We start from the raw sequence: 6167 nt of genomic DNA, 5'->3' as shown, positions 1-6167 counted from the left end.
GACATGGTTTCAAGCCCTGAAAAGCTTAACACAGGCCATTCAACTATCAGCTCACGAGATAGTTGTAAGGATAAAAAAGGGAGGACAAGACATGTACAGCACTCTGAGCTCCGCTGAAGAAGAGTTATTTTAAAAATGTGTCTACTTGAGATACTGATCCGATTGTTTTAACTATTTTAATTGTCATGCTTTTTATCTGGCTTAGTTTTTATTATATATTTCAATTAAGGATGTTTTAATGTCCCAATGGAATTGTTACTGTGTATTTTAACTATTTATGTATTGATTTTATAGTTGTAAAGTGCTAGGAAGCCATGTAAGCAGGAAGGAAGGAAGGAAGGAAGGAAGGGGGACGTAAGTGGCACTGTGGGTTAAACCACAGAGCCTAGGACTTGCCGATCAGAAGGTTGGCGGTTCGAATCCCCGCAACGGGGTGAGCTCCCATTGTTCAGTCCCTGCTCCTGCCAACCTAGCAGTTCGAAAGCACCTCAAAGTGCAAGTAGATAAATAGGTACCGCTCCAGTGGGAAGGTAAACGCCGTTTCCGTGCGCTGCTCTGGTTCACCAGAAGCGGCTTAGTCATGCTGGCCACATGACCCGGAAGCTGTACGCCGGCTCCCTCGGCCAGTAAAGCGAGATGAGCACCGCAACCCCAGAGTCGGTCACAACTGGACCTACTGGTCGGGGTCCCTTTACCTTTACCTTAAGTAAGTAAGTAAGTAAGTGAATGAATGAATGAATTCTGTATCCCACCATTCTCCCAAGAAGCTCAGAGGAGGATTTGTGCTGCAATGACCCCCATGGAGTTAGCACCCCACACAGGGACTTTCCTCCTTGTTGTTGTTTCCCATATTTCAGGGCTGAAGCAAATCCCACAGTAAGCTCCCATGGGGAGCCCTGGATCTAGTGGAGCACTGAAGCCACTCGGCCAGAACACTAATTCTTGGGAGCAGGCTGCAGGATCAGGAATAGAGACAATTTGACTCCCCAGGCATTTGTTTGGGCTTCCTCCAGTTTGCAGTTTCTTTTGCAAATCTCCCAACTGTTTCCATGTACATTTTTCATTTTTTTTGGTCAAGCTGGAACAATCTGGATGATGTCAGTGGAACTTCTTTAGCGTCAAGTCAGAAAGCAAGGATATCATTTTGCTTTCTGCCTGTGGACACTCAAAGCCCATCAGTGTTTTAGGCTTCCAAATATGGATACGATTTCAGGTTCCCTTGACAGCTGTTTGTTTCCTTAACCATTAATAATGGCACTAAAGCAAGAGAGAACTAATAAAACACTGAACATCAGCATTTTTGAAATCTTTTGACCTGAGGTCGCATTTATAGTGCTGCTAATTACATATAAGTTTTAATGGTTATGTTTCTTACATTTGAATACCTCCAGTTTTTCCTGCCTCGTGTGGTCTTCTCTTACATCATTCAGTGGTTTGGGAACATGAGTTTCAGAAACCTGATGAATGAATAATGTTAGGAATAATATTGCAAGTGCTATTAGTGAAAATGAAGATGGGAAGTGGGCATGTTGAGGCAAGGAATACTGCACATCTAGCACAATATATTTTTTCCACCAGCTGGATTAATTGCTAAAGTTGGATTTGGTACTGGCCTTGTCTCTATAGTAATATCTAAGAGTACTACAGTGGTACCTCAGGTTAAGTACTTAATTAATTCCGGAGGTCAGTATTTAACCTGAAACTGTTCTTAACCTGAAGCACCACTTTAGCTAATGGGGCCTCCTGCTGCCACCGCGCTGCCGGAACACAATTTCTGTTCTCATCCTGAAGCACAGTTCTTAACCTGAAGCACTATTTCTGGGTTAGTGGAGTCTGTAACCTGAAGCGTATGTAACCTGAAGCATATGTAACCCGAGGTACCACTGTACTGACCAAATGCAAAGCATAATCATCATGCAAGTTTCCTTGCCCTTGCCCTGTCATTGGTAAGTACTCCAAGACTGACTGAATTTGGATGTAGTGCTAAACCATGGTTTACAAGGATGAGTCTTAGTAAGCCTTGGTCTCATACACTTTCCTCTCCAGTTTCCTCCTTTGGCATGTCTGCGAAGAGGAGATGAAAATCCTCTTTCTGTTTTAAATAAACCACAGTTTAGTGTGGCGTCTTCAGAACCCAGGCACTGTAGGCAATACTGGACTACCGTGACCCAGTATGTGCAAACTATGTTTACACAGAAAGGGCTTCCTGCCCTTGCTTACTCCTAAACATAGGGATTCCTCTACCCTCAAGCAAATGCCATCCACAGAGCAGGGATTTTCCTCATGACCACAGTGTGGGAGGTAGGATTTACATTCCCCTCCACAGCTGTTGTAATCCAGGTAAGTATCAGCCTCTTCAGCTGCTCTTTGCAGCTTCTAGAACCTGCACATTAAATACAAAGATTCATTTAATGTCATGTCTAGTTTGCCCCTGCAAACCCCAAAGTATCCAGAAAACATTTACCCAATGGTCCTTTTTCTTCTTCTGGACAAACCCACGTCGCTGGCTTAATGTGGAACCAAGGTCTAGTACGGTCTTGGATAGTAAGGCTCATAACTAGTATACATGTATGATAGAACCAGTGCCAGATTTATGTATAAGCTAAGCCAGCTATAGTTTAAGGCCCTACTCTCTTGCCCCCCCCCCCAAAAGAAAAAAATTATTTCACTATTAATATACTTCTTAATTGGACAGTGTTCTTGAAGCTACAAACATGAGTCTGACCAAACTGCGGGAGGCAGTGGAAGACAGGAGTGCCTGGCGTGCTCTGGTCCATGGAGTCACGAAGAGTCGGACACGACTAAACGACTAAACAACAACATACTTCTTAATTATATTTCAATTCAACAATTACTTAGATAAAATACATATTTTGTTATGTGCAAATGGCTTTAGATACCTATTAGGTCCATAAATGACCATATAGCATATATTCAACACAAAAATCAGCAAGAATTTGTTGTTGACAAAGGACAGCTGGACATATAAAGGGCCCCATTACCTTCAGTAGCTATGGGCAGGGGTCAGCAACCTTTTTCAGCTGTGGGCTCCCTCAGACCATGTGGGGGGGGGCAGACTATATTTTGAAGGGGGGGCGGGAATTAAGAATTCCTATGCTCCACAAATAACCCAGAGATGCATTTTAAATAAAAGGACACATTCTACTCATGTACAGTAAAAACACACTGATTCCCGGACCGTCCGCGGGCCGGATTGAGAAGGTGATTGGGCTGCATCCGGCCCCCGGGACTTAGGTTGCCTACCCCTGGCTTAGGGCCTCAGCAAACCTAAATCCGGCCCAGGATAGAACCACTCTTCCCTGCCTCCTTTTCTGTGGTTGACTTTGCTCCTTAATAGCTAAATCACTGACCATGGTAATGCATACATAACATGGCTTGAGGGTAAAGCTGTTAAGGGAAGACAACACAGAAAATTGCAATGTTGGCAGGTATTAAGGCATCCTAAGGAAATGCTGAGAGCGAGAAGCAGTCAGCTGAAACATCCACTTCCATAACTGAAAATATTCTTCGCTGCATGACTAATGTGCTTTCCCAGTGGAGGGAAGCTGTTTCAGTACAGTCTACACAGATTGGCAGCAGCTATTTTAGGTGGAAGTCTTTCCCAACCCTCCAAAGAGATACCAGAGATGGAAACTGGCACATTTTGCATTTAAAGTACAGAAGCCACCACTACGTTAAAACCTTTCTCTGTGAAATTGTTCAACACTTTAGGTGCTTATGAACCTTAATGATATTGTGCAGAACGTTGCCAAATGTTGTTTTTTTGGCTTCTCACAGCCTGAAGCAATGATGATGCTGTAGAGACTAATGGTCGATTCTATGCAAACATTTCATTTTGCTAAGAGGTAGGAGAAAAAGAGATGTACTGGGGGTGAGGGAAGAGACAGAGGCTGTAAAAGTTCAGAATGTGAATGAATAACTTGCTGATTTATAATCTTGATTTTTTTTTTACAGACGTTTAATCTGTGTCGCATGGCTATTCGCACAAGAGCTGGGAATAGCTTGACTCGTTTGAAGCAGCTGTTAGTTTACAGATTTTCCCAAGTACTATAGGAATATGGACGGATAATAATCAAATGCATTTGCATTAATTTTCCCTTTGCTGATAAGAAAACCTTCTCTGTTAAGCCCCAGAGCAAAAGAGCCGCGTTTTGCATATATCTATGAATGAAAAAGGGCTGTCAAAAACTGAATTGGATTTACCCAGCTCAAATAAACGGCAGGCTGGGGCTTTTACAGTAAAAGGCCTGAAGGACCTGTCATCATACTGATTTGGGAGCAAATCTACCGTTTTTTTGATGCTACAGCTAGATGCCTTTGAAAGAAGAAATACTAGTCATTTAATATTATCGTTGGCCAAAAGAGAAGAAAGAAAGAAAGAAAGAAAGATAAGCAGGTGCTGACATCAGGGAAATCCTACAGTTTTTCATCTCAGTTTTTATCACTGTCTAGGATCAGGACTAAGGAGAACTAATGAAGAACGGCTTATCCCTGTATGAAAATGATTATTTGAGATAAGAGGGGCGCACCATCAAAGAACAATGATTGTTTGTTTTTTCAAAGAAAAAAAGGGGGAGTGACTTAATAAGCAACCTAGTGATGGAACAGATTACAGTTAAGAAAGGGTTTGGGTAGATGGGAGGTATAAACAAAAGTATGTTTGGATTCCATTGTTAAAAGGGGAGAATAGTTCACCAAGTTGAGCTATATTGCATCAGCAGCTTCCCAGGAAATATACCAAACTTTTCCTTTCCTTTTAAAAAACTGATCCTATAAAATACTTTTGTTTTTGTGGTTTGGCAGAAAAATACGTTCTAGGGAAGGAACTACGTAACTCTGCCACCTGTCTTAAGGCGCTCGTCAGACTATCCAGGGGAAAGCAGCCCTGTAACTCGAGGTCATAGTAATCCATAACTCCTGTGCATTCTAGCTGACAGCAACTCATACTCTTGGCTGATCTAGAGCAGATTTCAGGCTCAGTGATTTTGCTTTGCTTTGTACAAGAACCCAGTAATAACACATATGGTGGGGCAACAACAAGTTTATATTTCAGGTTGAAAGTACTGTTGCACTGTGGAATCATCTTAGTAAATACAAAGAAAAGTTCCTCATCCACAAGGCAGGTGCGCTCTGCACATGCTCGTGACCTGTATTTATGGTGCTCATAAGGAGCTATAGTTCACAATATTTCTGGAAGTGGCTTTATGTTGTGTGAAGGCTCAAATATAATGCAGAAGTTAATAAGGCAGGAGAGCCTTTAAATACCACAGTTGTCCTTTATAGCTACATAATGTGTCCAGACAAAGGGCGGATCTACACTCATGGTTTTTAATGTTAAGGTCGGGTTAAGGAATGGTTTTCATAACATAGATGGACGCATGACGTCTAACTTTTAACGTTCATAACGCCTTATTAAAATGTGACACCAAAGAGCGCTGCAGAGCAACTAGCAATAGGGAGACAGTGTTTTGATGGAGAAAACAATGGTAATAACGTTCTAATAACGTTAAACAGGTCAGTGTAGATCCAGCCAAAGCTTCTGTGCTGGTCCCAGGGGGAGGTTACCGTGGGGCCAGGTCCAGGACCTGAGTCGAGGGTCGGCAGACAGTCCTCCACGGGCGAAGCGGGGTCCAGGGCGAGGAGCAGGGCAAGGACAGGAACTCTCGAGGAACAGGACAGGGTGCTGGCCAAAACAGCTCTTCAACGACGTTGCTCCCGCAACCTGGGACCGGGCTGACTGGCCTTTATCTTCTCTGAGGCCAGGGGCGGTCCCGGCCCCCAGGAGACCCGCCTCTCCTGGCCTTAAGGCGAGCACTCCTCCTGGGAGAAACCAGTTCCCTCGGCCTCTCTGCCCTGAGCCTCTGCAGCTCAGGAGAGGCTGGAGGGTTAATGGACCCAGGGGGAGACTCACCTTCCCCTGACAGGGCTGGGAGAGGTGCACCTGTTTGCACTGTGTCTTCAATCACCTCTGGAGCCAGAGAGGATTCACCTGGTGCCTGCTCCTGAGGATCCGGCACAGGTGCAGGTGCTTCAGATCCAAGGCCCTGCCCCAGTTCAGCCAGCCCTGGAGGCGGGGACTCCTGTGCAGACTGGGGTTCCTCCGGTTCAGCCTCTGAATCGGATTGCCAGGCCATCACAGCTTCACT

Source organism: Podarcis tiliguerta, assembly GCF_965153285.1.
Source record: "Podarcis tiliguerta genome assembly, chromosome: 2".
Classification (NCBI taxonomy): domain Eukaryota; kingdom Metazoa; phylum Chordata; class Lepidosauria; order Squamata; family Lacertidae; genus Podarcis; species Podarcis tiliguerta.
This window is presented reverse-complemented; position numbering follows the sequence as displayed.